This window comes from Lissotriton vulgaris, chromosome 4_1 (genome assembly GCF_964263255.1).
Source record: "Lissotriton vulgaris chromosome 4_1, aLisVul1.2, whole genome shotgun sequence".
Lineage (NCBI taxonomy): Eukaryota > Metazoa > Chordata > Amphibia > Caudata > Salamandridae > Lissotriton > Lissotriton vulgaris.
Window position 1 is genome coordinate 699,698,226 of NC_141691.1, and position 13,998 is coordinate 699,712,223.

At 47.0% G+C, this 13,998-nt stretch overlaps 1 protein-coding gene across 1 annotated transcript in view; it reads left to right on the forward strand.

Moving 5' to 3' along the window:
• The window catches only part of LOC147722464 (uncharacterized), a 240,545-nt gene that overhangs the window by 65,797 nt on the left and 160,750 nt on the right, over positions 1-13,998 (forward strand). The window lies entirely within an intron of this gene.

Here is a 13,998-nt window from a genome sequence, read left to right on the forward strand (position 1 = left end):
GAAGCAAGCACTGTGAGGGAGGACGCACAGCCAGGGGGCAGGGGAGCAAGCACAGCCAGGGGGGGCAGGGGAGCAAGCACAGCCAGGGGGCAGGGGAGCAAGCACAGCCAGGTGGCAGGGGAGCAAGCACAGCGAGGGGTCGTCCATGGGGTCTGGGGTAAACCCACAGGCTTCAGAGGTGGCTGATTTTGAGATGCAAACGTACAGACGGTCGCCTCTGCTGCTCGCTTCACGAACTGATGATACTGACCGACTGCGGCCCTCTGCTCCCGGCATCTCTTTAGCGCCTTGTTGCCAGGCAGATCGTGCACATGGGACTATTTGAGCCTGCCTGCCTTCTCAATTGGCTGGTGTGAGTTTCCAACTTTTGTTCAACAGAAGCTCCTTGGCAACCGTTTTATGTGCCAAATCATTCTCCGCGCGAAAACAGGTCCCGGGCAAAATCAGCCTCTCGCGAGGGGCGGAGCTTGGGCAATAAGATTGGGGGGTGGGGGGCTTCTGATTTTCTGACAGTCATTCTGGCTAATCATTTCAAAATACATTTATTCTAGAACAAGCAGGGCACATATGCCGAAAGCAGTGCAATGATTGCATGCAAGGCATGTCAATGGCTGCTTTTTGCCACCCTGTCTATAAAACAATGTATGTAAAAAGCTGTTAAATGCATCCGTACACTCGTATTAACATCACTAGTAACCTACGGAAGAAACATGGAAAAAAAGACATTTGGCCAAAGGCCGTGTGAACGGACCTGCGCACACATACAGCCCTTGTAAACATTACAATCCAGCCTCATTTGCATGTGCCCAGGGGGTCGATATGGTTCACACAGCTGCTCTGTGCGAGCCTGTTCATTAATGCATTCATTCATAAGCTTTACAAACACGTGGTTGTACACTGGACGCAAAAGTTGAGAACCGAGTTAACAGAGACCCTTACAAGCGACACATACCAACATTTGGAAACGCTCAAGGCGAGGCTAAGGGGGCCGGGGTGTGCAGGTGTCTACTTGCTCCATATACTTGCAAAGTCGAGCAAAATAAACATTTTCGACAAAGATCTGCGGATTAACGTACGCTGTTTTTAAAAAAAAATCAAATTCGAGGGCTTACAGTCCCAGATTTATAATGGAAAAGCAAAACTTCAAATTGCAAACATGGAACATTATTCGGACAAAAAAAAGAGAAGTCTGTTTCTTAAAACTAGAGCGCGGTATGCTCTGACGTGCTCCTCATGCAGAATAAAGCGCTACACAAAAGATTACGTTACAAGTGAATCAATGCTTGCAGAAAAAAAATCTGCTGGTACCTAAGGAGGGAATAAAAGGGGGCACATGCCATGAGAGCAGGCAGGCAAACATCCCTGCAGTTCAGAGAGAGAGAGAGCAGGGTGGCACCCATCCCAGACGTTTGTAGTGATGGAGCAGGCAGGCACACATGTCAGCAGTTTGTATTGAAAGCCCAGGCAGGCACACATCCTAACAGTTCACAGACACACGCTGGGGCAGCTGTGCGCGTTATAAGTGTGAATAACATAACATAACATAACAGAGCATAGAGTTCACAGACACAGAGCATAGTTGCACGCATCATAGCAGTTTGTAGTGACAAAGCAGCCAGCCATAGATTCTAGCAGATAATCAACAGAGCTGGCAGACACGTAACCAACAGGCAGACAGACAACCAAGCATTTCAGAGACGGAACAGGCAGACACGCATCTCAGTAGGTGGCAGAGATGGACAGGCAGAGGCAGGCCAGTAGTTCACAGAGAGAGCAGGCAGGCACATTTCACAGCAGTTCAGCGATAGAGCAGTTAGGCAGACCTCCTAGCAGTTCAGAGATAGAACAGGCAAACACACCTCCCAGCGGGTCGCAGAGGTAGAACAGATAGTCACTCGTTTCAGCAATTCACTACGAAGATACAATGGGCAGGTAGAGCAGGCAGCTTCGCACCCATCATTTCACAGAAATAGAACAGACAGGAACAATCCCAGCAGGTTGCAGAAACAAGTCAGATAGGCACACCCCCAGCAGTTCACAGCGATAGAATAGTCCAGGCGTACACCCACTCCACCAGTTCGCAGTGGCAGAGCAGACAGGCAGGCACACATCACAGCAGCGCACATAAGTAGTGCTTGCATGTACACAACTCTAGCAGTTCACAGAGGTAGAAGAGGCAGACACCCCCCCAGCAGTGCACAGAGGTAAAGAATGCAGGCGCACATCCCCAGCAGTGCATGGAGGTAGAACAGGCAGCACCCCGCCAAGAGTGCAGTGTGGTAAAGCACGCAGGTGCACCCCCAGCACTGAACAGAGGTAGAGCAGGCAGGCACACTCCCAGCAGCGCACGGACGTTTAGCACACAGGCACCCCCCCCAGCAGTTCAAATAGGTACAGCACGCAGACACCTACCTGCCCCCAGCAGTGCACAGGGGTATAGCATGCAGGCACACTACCCTAGCAGTCCGCAGAGGTAGAGCAGGCAGGCAAACCTCCATCAGTGCACAGAACTTGAACAGTGAGGCGCACACTTCTAGCAGTGCACAGACTAGGGGTAGAACAGGCAGGTACACTCACAGCAGCGCATAGAGGTTCAGTATGCAGGCACCCCGCCAGCACTAGTGCACAGAGGTAGAGAACGCAAGCAGGCACACCACCAGCAGTACAGAGGTACAGAACGCAGTCACCCCCTAGACGTACATAGGTACAGCACGCATGCCCCCCCCCCCACATCCGCCAGCGGTGCACAGAGGTAGGGTGCAAAACGCCATCAGTACTCAGAGGTAGAGCAGTGAGGAGCACCCCCATCAGTGCACAGGGGTACAGCAGGCAGGCACCCCGACAGCAGTAGTGCACAGAAGTAGAGAAAGCACACAGGCACCGCACCCCCAGCAGAGTGGAGATGAGGCAGGCTCACACCCCCCCAAAAGTGCACGCCGGCACCCCCCAGCAAAGCGCAGATGAGGCATGCAGGCTCACACCCTAGCAGTGCACAGAGGTAGAGAATGCACACAGGCACACCCCAGAAGTGCACGCAGGCACCCCCCAGCAGAGCGGAGACGAGTCAAGCATGCATTGCAGGCTAAATTCACCATGTATGTGCTTTAAACGCCAGCGAATGCTCCAAAATGTAACACCACCTCATGTATTAAGGGACCATTAAGAAAACTGCTGTACATCCAACTTTCCAAGACCACCAAGTGTTAATTCTCCTACCTGCAGGATGACTGAAAAAGCGGCTCCTTGCAGCCTCACGGTGCTGTCTGGTGGCAGGGTTGGAGTCGCTGCTATGTCCCTTTTTCCAGCGCTTTAGCTTGCCGGCCGTGCCAGAGCGCAGTTTCCCGGTCTTCCCCATGATGTCTACCGGCAGCAGGGTACAGAGTCAGCGGGGTAAGGAGAGGGCCCAGACAAAAACACGTGCATGCAAACACTAAAGGGCATGAACACAAAAGGACAAGCACCGTAATGCTTACAGCAGCTTGTAATGTAATGAAAAAAACAGTGTGGCCATTTTAATACAGCAACGTCATGTATACGGCAATCGACCAGAGTCCATCTGCGCAACCTCCATAACTTTAGTACCGGCCGTATCCCCGCCCGAATCATTCCTCTGAGCCCCCGAGACAGCTGGGGCGGGGAGAGCAACACCACTCAGGCCGTCATTGCCCTAAATGCCTCGGCTACTGTCGGTTGCAGTAGGGAGCCCTCCATAACTGCAGCAGCAGCACAAAGACTAGTTCCGCCCGCCACGCCAGCATCTTTCGGCTTCGTCACGCTGGCTTGGCCCTTCCTCAAGTGGCCCCCGTGCCGCACCTGGCTCGAGCCTTGTGCTGTATCCATTGCGCCATCCTTCAAGGTCTCCTTTGAATCTTTAGCCGCTTTGTTTGATTTAACCCCTTCCAAGCTGATGACGAGCTGGGCTCGTCATGGTGTAGCCTCCTTGTACACTGATGACGAGCCCAGCTCGTCATAAAATAATGTCAAATAGCAATTCCCAGCACAGGAGGGGAATTGCCTTAGCAGCCATGGAGTTAAGAGCCATACCACGCTGCCAGTGTCTACACAGCCTCCGATATAACAGATCAGCCGAAGGGTCAAGCCGATCCCTTTTGACCGCTGTAATAACAGTCCACAATTTCCGGATCTCCAAACTCTAGCATCAGACCCAGGCAAAGTTACCGGGTAAGTCCACACAACCATGCTAGTCCATCCAGCCAAGCATATGGGCCAGTGCGACTGTTCCTACCAACAACCCCCAAAAAATGGCGGAAGCAAGCTTCCAACATTTTTGGATTCGGGGGCGTGTTTTGGGTTCTGAGTGACGGGTGATGTCACAGGGCTAAAGAACGAAAAAAACACGCCCCCGAATCCGAAAGAGACGGGGCTTTATTGGAGTGACTCCATTCTCCTCCAATGGCTGTCCTCCGTTTAGGAAGCCAGCCAATGGAGGAGAATGGAGGATAGAGGCGGGTTCAAAGCCCCTAACTCCAAAACATTAATTCTTCGGGACTCCGCCCCTCACTGCTTCGCAGTGAGAAACGACAGGTCCCTCGACCTAAAAAACGTACCTGTCCTGCTGCCGTCTGCCTCGGTGCTCCTATTCTCTCCTTCTTCAGATGGTGTCCCAGCAGTCCCTGGGACACCAGCACAGGCCCCACCAAATCCTGACCCTGCACTCATGCTATACATAGCATGAGAGCAGCATCAGGTTTGGTCTGAGCCGCCTGGTTTGTGCTCAGATAGAGCCTGGGAGTCTGTGCCGTTTCTTCAACCCAGCTGTGTAACACAACTGGGTTGGAGAAACCTAACTGCACATATCTGTTTGGCCAGTCTAAGGCTGCCGGCCAAACCAACATGCACACTTTACAGTGCATCTACCACTCCTCCTCCCTGCCATGGCCCAGCCTGTCCCCACCCAAGACCCTGTGGCTTAGTCAGCGAAAGAAATTATAATATTGTTTTATCATTTTATTTTTCACTGACTGACTCAGTGGGGGACGCTCCTCCACCATTACGGGAAACCCCGCCCCTGGCGGCACCTCCCTCAGAACCTAATCTGTGCCACAAACTCCTGGAGTTTTATCTGGAGATATTTGGTGCTTTCAGTAGCCAGTGCTTGCAAGTAACTCCTGAAAACATCTAATCTCAGTGGGGCCGGTAACACCAATTATCAGGGCACTTGGGATTAAAAGTTACACACTGAATGAGGCCCTAAGTGCTTTTAGAATAATGAAACACCAACCTTAGGTCTCAGTTATCACAGAAATCCAACATAGACGTGCAAAGCAACTGTGCACCATGAGGAAATTCTCTGCAGCTATGGGAAATAATGTATTGTGAGCTGCTCACTGATGACTCGCAGATAGAAAAATGTATGTGCCCTGACCTGATATGACACCCCTCCCAAAATGATTTTACATTCTTGCTTATTTTCTCATTCCTTCGAGGCTATCAACTTTAAAGAAGACTTTAGGACCTTTATGTATCAGCACGTTTCGCCACCGATATGGAATGTGTAAAGAGCTTCGATAGATAAGGACAGGGCTTTAAGTGGAATGAAAAAACTGAGGGGGTCCTCAAACGGGCATGGTCTATGTAACTGAGGGCGTGGCTTGCTTAAAACAACTAAGCTAAAAACCTATTCTTAGCATAGTGTGCCGTACAACTGGTATGTTGCTGTTTCGATCATTGCATCCACATATATAATACAGCAATTAATGTTATACCTACAGCAAGCCAGGACTATTGGCTTTGTTAATGCTTATTAGTTACATAAGATAAATAAGAAACAACTATGGCTTCGTTGTAAATACTATTGAAAATACTTCAGTTCTGAGACTGTGAAAGAACTATAAGATTCTCTTTGAAGTTCAAAGGCAGTGAAGGTTGGTACTGATGCAGAGTTAAGATTTTGGACCCGTCTCAGCACCTGCTTTTTAGAACTGCTGTTGCTGAGCACCAGCAGGACCTGGCCTACTTGAAGCTCTGGATAAGGCCTTTCATTCTGAAACAAATAGGCTTACTTTTCCATTGTGCCCTTCTCTATCGCAGATAAAGCTTCTGAATGTAAAGAATCTTTGGAAGTCAACTATAATTATCTTCCCACTTTATTTCCTTGGTGCTAGCCTCCTCCTAATCCAGTTTACCTCCCAGGACGCCAAAAGACATGCATCAAAAAGTGCATATGACTTTCGTGATTAAAATTGGTGTGGTATTACTACATTACAACTGCGTTAAAACCACACAGCCGCATGGGAAAGTTGTACCCTCGCCAGTTAGCATGATCGAAAAGCTGGTGATAACTCCGCAGCTTTAAAAATGGACGACGGTGAGAACACGGTATCACGCATTTGGAGCTACATTTCTGGTTATACTGCAAATAGCAGGGGCAGCTATATTATAGTGATTTGCGGTATTACCCCAAATATGCCATTCAATGTAAACGATGGCCTTAATGGTATTCATGTGTCTTCTGAGTGGAAGAGATTTGAAGGGCTTCCTGAACTCTAAGAAAACAACCCCCTTTGCTCTTCATTGACTGAAATACTGAAACAATACCAAAAGATGTCTGCCTGCTGAAACCATTTTGAATGGGACATATTTGGTCATATGGTCATATTTACAAAGTTACAGCTTACATTTTCATTATGTCTCCACTTGTCTGAAGATTAGCAATGTCTACATTGCTTTATCACTACCCCGTTCACGTGAGAGTAAGGGCCTGATTTAGAGTTTGATAGATAGGGTACTCTGCCACGAATATTGTGGAATCCCCTCACAGCCGAACTGATGGTCTGCCTGCTCTATTTAGAGTCGGGTAAGCCATCATTTTTGCACCCACAGAATCTCTGAAGAGCCAGTGCCTGTGCCTTTTTGTACCTGGCTCCTAAAAACTAGAATGATCTCCCCCTCACATCAGAGCAGCCAGCATAGTGCTAGAATTCTGAAAGAAACTGAAAACATGGCTCTTACATTATGTCCTTGTTAGAAATGGGGTCTCTATTTGGCAGTGATATGCACCTTGTCCAAGTATATATAGTCAGGGTAAGCAGGATTACACTTGTAAAATAACCCTTGCTCACCCCCTTGGTAGCTTGGCATGAGCAATCAGTCTTATCTCAAAGGCAATGTGTAAAGCATTCGCACATAACTCACAGTAATACAGTGAAAACACCAGTTTTAGTAAAATAGCCAATATTTATCTGTGTGAAACAGAACCAAAACAGTAAAAATCCAACAGTTCAGGCTGATCGCAGCGTCGTGTAGCCAGCTACAGTGTCAGAAAAGACCCGCAAGCAGTAGCCTGAAAATGCAGGGCATCGTGGACCTTGCGATGAGCTCCATAGAAGTGGAGTTGTCGGTTCTGGGGGACAGTGCAGGAGTTGTGGGCTCTTGAAGTCACACGCTTTGCAGATTGAACTCTGTGAGGTTGAAGTCAGGATCACTGGCGTTGGGGCTGCGGTGTGGAGCAGAGCAGTGTGGCTTGCTGTGTCCTCAGGTGGACGTGCAGTCAGCAGCTCGGAGATGGCTTCCAGTGGCGTCTGTGAGATCAGGGCTGCAGAGCAAAGTAGCGCAGTGCTCGTGGCGGTGCTGAAAGGTCACGGTGCAGTCAGCGTCATCGTCGATGCTGAAGCACTGTGATCGGTAGACGATCTGGAGTCAATGGCACCAGCAGGCCTGGACAGCAGTGTTGGATGCGGCGTTGCACCGTGTAACTTACGAACGGTGCCCCCAGGCCACGTTGCAGTCCGAGGCATCGATGTTGGCATGGAGCATTGTCAGGGATACCAGGGCAGCGATGTGAAGCGATGCATGTGAAGTGCGGGCCCTCAGGTCACAGTGCAAGCAGCGGCTCGGTGATGGTATTGGTGAGATCAGGGTTGCGTTAAAAAAGGGGCGGTGCTCTATGCGGTGCCAAAAGTTCACGGATCCAGCAGTGGCGTAGCTGGCGGTGTTGGGTTGCTTTTTCTTCTGTTGCAGCACAAAACCCACAGTTCCCAGTGCTGTAAGCGGACGATCTTGAAGTATTTGCTGTTCCTGAGACTTCTTGAACAGGGAGCAAACTGTACCTCAAGCCCTTGTAGAAACTCAGGAAAATAAGTTGCAGAGAGTCCAATCCAGTACTTTCACTGCCCAAGACACATTCAGCCACTGCAGGCCAACACAGCAAAGCACACAGCAAAGTGGTGGTCCATCATAACAGCTTCTCCAGCTCTTCTTCTTGGTAGGCTCCTTAGTCCAAAAGAGTTCTAAAGTTCTGGGGTAAGGGCCCCGATATTTATACTACTTTTCCCTTTGAAGATTAAGGTAGAAAGTCTCTGAGCTCAGTAAATGCCAGTTCTGTCCTCTCTGGTCTCCAGCTTCACTACAGGAGGTGGAAACAGCATTGTGCAGATCAGACACAACCCAATCAGGTGCTAATGAAAACTCCTCCCTCCACTCTAAATGCAGAGAGGTCTATTCAGCCTGGCTATGAGTCACCCAGGAAAGGCGGGACACACCTCAACCCCCTTGTGACTGTCTAGCAGGAATGCACATCCTCAGCCCCTGTCACTCCGAAACCAGACGGTGAATACACAAGCGGGCAGAGGCACACAGGATGGTTAAGTAACAAAATGCCCACTTTCAAACACATAATATAAAAAACAACTCAACTGAAAGATGTATTTTTAAATTCTGAGGTCAGGAAGCCTAAACTCCAGCTCTCTATCTAAGATGTTACAAGGCAGCTCCCACGTCAACCTATAGGACAGACAGCCTTTCAATAGCGAAAAACGAATTTCACAGCATTTCACCATCAGGACATGTAAAACACACCACTACATATCCTACCGGCTCCTGGGTAAGAGAACACTCATGCATGAAAATAGCTTATTGTTTGAAGAGTTTTCCCCTTCACGCCTGCCAGCTTCCTTATACGTTTCTATGGGGTTACTTTTCCCTAATTTTCTCTCCAGATTCACAGGTCTCTGTACCATTCTGCATAGGTAATTTTCTTTGTTTAATTTCTAGTCCGGTTTACTCCCACCTTAATACAGGCAACATTCTTCCCATCACACCTTTTCGACTATGGATCTAATGATCTACATTTGGGCCTTTTATAGGCAGCCGCATAACTTATACTTCTCTCGTAAACCTCTATGCCGAATAACCTTGTCTCACATGCATCACATCTTCACTCTTTATTCATTTGTGTGGTCCAAATCTTCACTTAATGATGTTAGGAATGTATAGCCTACTTGTGATGTTTATCTGCTTCATATTAAGTCACTCTGCACATCGCCGATGCACATATATTGCTCACTTCCTCAGCAATAATTCTGTAACGTTAGAATTTCATATGTTTAACCATGTAACGGTCCTTGGGTTCTATAGGGTTTCCACAGTCAATGGGTGTTTATCACCTATGTCACCTTGTGGGAGAGTTCACTCTCCATTATGAATCTCCACACCTTGTTATTATTTATATCATTACTTGTATCATTCCCAGCCCTGAAGAAGTCATGGGAGTATACTCCTAGACGAAACGCGTGTCGGCTGGTTGTTTTTGCTGGTTACTTTTTCTACGTGATACGAATTAAAAGAAACAGAAAAAAAACTTCTGCGAACTTTAATGAAATTCTTGAATGGACATATGATAATGTGACCTCATATGTATACACTAATGCACGTGTGCCCAGGATTTGGATGTAGTGCTTTTGATCATGCTAATAGATCTGATGTACAACAGATTTTATGCTCTATATGTATTGACACATCACATATTAATTTTCTCCACTGTTTACATACCGACTTATCTTCTGCTGTTAGATTTGAAGATTGTGGTGAAAGCTCTGAATCTTTTAGATTAAACAGGGTGATTTACCAGGGTTGTATTTTGAACCCAATATTATTAATTTCATACATCATGAATCTCAATCTTTATTTAATCGCCAAGAGTCATAAGGTTATCTAGATGCTTCTTTATACAGACAACGCCATTTAACTTTCATTTACTGCTAATGATGGTTTGAAAAATACTAGTAGATGCTTTTCTCACATTTATGGATAACCAAGATTTGCATGCTAATCTTTCTAAACCCATGTAATGATTTGTGGCTCAAACTCAAGAAAGACCAGGACACAAAATCACGGAGAGAGTTTATCACTTCTCTTACCTTGAGGTTACGTTTGATTCTGCTAGAACCTGGTTTCCTTGCTGTAACCTCCGATGCATGAAATTTGCCCAATCTGTAGAGGTTGATCCTAATTTTGCCTTTAAATATGGGAATTAAACCTCTTGATTGCGGGAAAGACAAGGATGGTGTTTGCACCGCGCAAACTTGTCAGAAACTCGAATCTCTACTATGTCCACTGGAATGGCCCTTTATTTTGAAAAGAGGCAAAAGTTATAAATTCAACAATATATCAATGACTGTAAAGCATAAGTTGCCCCACGGGAATGACAAAGAAGGGTACATTTGCAAACAATGAAGGTTTATTAACAAATTAGTAAAGTTTCAATCTCAAATTGAATCAGTGAAGCATAAATCAGTAGTGACCTGAATAAAACATGTATGAATGTAATCCAGGAAATATAGGGCCTCATTAGGATGGCGGACAGACCTGCGTCCGTCCGCCACCCCAGAGGAGGAGGGACCGTCCGCAGGGGCAGCGGCGGTCCCTCAGTGCTAATTAGGATGTGACCACCACCCTGACGTTCACATCCTGTATTTTTAACATTGCGGCGGGTGCTGCTTGAAGCAGCACACGCCGCAATGTTAAAATACCCATATTTTCCTTTGTGTGCATGAAGCTGCAGGCACCGCGTGGTTCCTGCCGCTTCATGCACACAAAGGCAGGGGGGTACCATAGGTACCCCCCATGTGCACCCCCCAACCCCCTTCACCCCTGGGGGCCCGCAACGGGCCCCCAAAGAAAAGTCCGTATGCCTTTCCAAGGCGGAAATGCCGCCGTGTAAAGGCATAGGACCGCTGACATCCTAATATGGCTGGCGGTGTCTGATAGACACCGCCAGCCATGTTAGAGATTTTCCGTCGCGGTCGGAAGTCGACCGCGGCGGAAAAGCGCCGGACGGAAAAAAGATCCCCCAGCCATCCTAATCTGGCGGGGGGGTGTTTTTTCAGTCCGCAGAGGTTAATCCGCATCCTCCGGGCCTGCGGTGGCTTCCGCCGGCCCGGAGGATGCAGATTAACCGCAATCCTAATGAGCCCCATAATTCGGAAAATGCATGTACACATTATTAAAGACAGCATATGCAAAGTATGAGAAATTAGGTTATTGGTTGAGGGAGGGTGAAACCCTACTTGAGCAACACCACAATCCTTGTTCGGGTTAACCACAAAAAGTTATTGAATTAACATGTGATTAACCCTCTTATAGCTTGGCACAAAGCAGGCAAGCTTAACTTACAGGCAATGTGTAATGTATCTGTGCAGCACTTAAACAGTAATAAAGTGAAAACACAACGCAAGACAAATCCCACACCAATTTAGAAAACTAGAGTAATATGTAATAAGTTATTTGACAACAAAAGAACAAATATCCAATTATTAAAACCGGAGCTATGCGGTTTTAGAGATTTAGGTAAACATAGTGCCTACAAGCACAAAGCGCCAACTACGGTTATCTGATTGTGCTGGACTGGGACAAAGTCCTGGTTCAGGCTGACTGCGATGGAGTGAGGGCTAGATACAGAGACCAGGTTAGGCCAGCTGACAATTGTACCTCATGTTATGCATGCCAGATTTTTCGCTGGGCAGTGGCAGTTCCGAGGTGCAATGCGGGGTTCTTCATCAAGTTGCTGTATCCTGCGGTGTCTTCAAAAAGGAGCTGCCAGAAAAGCTTCGCATTGAGGTGTGTCAAACTGTGTCAGTTCTGATGGGGAGCTGCTAAGAGCTGGGTTGCACGATCCAGCGGCGAGTTGAATCGTGCTGCGTCTGTTCAGATGAGGAGCTGCAAGGGCTTTGTTGGGTTGCTTTGCGCTGCATCTATTCTGATAGGGTCCTCGGCTGGCAGAGCACCTTTATTCATACTTCTAAGGATCCAGGCGTGGGAAGGCACCACTTGGGGAGGAGGGGGTTAGGACTCACAGTAGGCAGAGTCCAGGTGCAGGGTTCAAGGGTGTTTGAGATATGGGGTCACTTTGGTGGTCTCGAGTTCAAGGTGCAGGTCCAGTCCATCTTACTCAGGCCGCAGGGCAGCCGAGCAGTCCTTCTTGCAGGCAGAGCAGCAGGGCAGCATGGTGGCTGGGCAGTCCTTCTTGCAACAGGGGGCTGAGCAGTCCTTCTTCTGAGTCTTCCACAGGTCCAGCAGTGATCTGAAGAGTGGGTCTGTGGGTCTCATTTTTCCACAGTGGTTCCTTTGAAAAAGGAAAAGATTCTGGCATTTTTCCCCTACAGAGGTGTCTGGAATTTCCTGCTACCCCACCTTGGTCCCAGTTTGTTAGGGGCACAATAGTCTAGTGTGAAATTGTTATTCTGTGCTGGGCCAGTGGATTTAAAGTGTAAGTATCTCGGGTGACTTCTTCACTCCCTCATTAAGCCAGGGTGGCCCATCCTGCCAATACCCAGACCCTCTATTGTGAGACTGATTGGGAGGAATACACAAAGGACAGCTGTCATCTGCACCTAGTTATGTGACACAGGAATAGGCTACAGACACCACATTGTTAGGATAAGAAAAGACTAACTTTTCTAAAAGTGGCATTTTCAGAATTGAGACTTAATCCTACTTTAACAATAAAGAGGATTTTAAATAGCAATTCCTCAGATATCAAACATGACTTTCCTACCTGCTCCCAAGCAAGAGTTAACACTTATTAAATGTAATATGGTAACCCAATGTTATCACATGGGAGAGGTAGGCCTTGCAATAGTGAAAAACTACTTTTGTTTTTCACTACCAGGTCATGTAAATTTGAAAAGTGCATGTTTCACTTTTTAAATGCAATGCATCCTGCACTAGGGGCAGTTTAGGGCCTACCCTAGGGGTGGCATAAGTATTAAAGAGAATATGTATTAAAGAGGAAGGTTTAGGCCTGGCAAATGGTTTATTTTGCGTAGCCAAATTGACATTTTAAAACTGCACACACATGCTCCATTGGCCAGCCTGAGACATGTTAAAAAGGCTACTTAAGCGGGGGGCACAATTAGTGCTGCAGACCAACTATTAGTACTTAATTTCCAAGCCCTGGGTGCATGCAGTTCTACTGTATCAGGGACTTACAAGTTAATTAAATGTGCCAATTGGGTAAAAATCAAATTTAGCATGTTTATAGGAGAGGATGCAAGCACTTTAGCATTGATTATCAGTGGTAAAGTGAGCAGAATCCTAAAGCCAGCAAAAACAAGTTCAGTAAATAGGAGGGGGGAAGGTAAAAAGTTTGGGGATTACCCTGCAGAGAGGGACAGGTCCAATACATACAAAGAGCACAGCGCAACATGTCACCACTGTATGGACATGTTCTACATAACTGATAACCCACTATAACCTGAAAGCCTATAACTTATTCACAAAGTTCAAGAATACTACACATGATTTCTATGTCCCTTGCAAAGGAAGGGTCCAGAGAAGCATAAGGATGTTCTTTTTCTTTCATATGCCTGTGAGCACATTAAACTCCATCCTGTAAGTGTTATAGGAGAAAAATGAGTAAGATTCTAAATATATGTGGCAGAATCTGGTTTGTAGAATAAGAACAGTGTGCAGTCACACATCAGCCAGGGAATATATTGTAATAGTTGGACCGGATACCTCTTTGTGCTGTCAATATGTGCATATCTACTGTATTTAAAACTACCTCCTAGCTTATCTCACAGTAAAGGGCTGGTATGCATTTAATGCTTTGGTTTTCAGTGCATCTAGTTGAGTCCCTTGCCATATATTAATAATAACAGCTACTTATGATGCATTCTATGTCAATGTACCTTATGTGCATATTTTGCAAATGTAGTTTGCATGTGGCCCTCCTTAACCTACATTAGACACTCCTGAAAC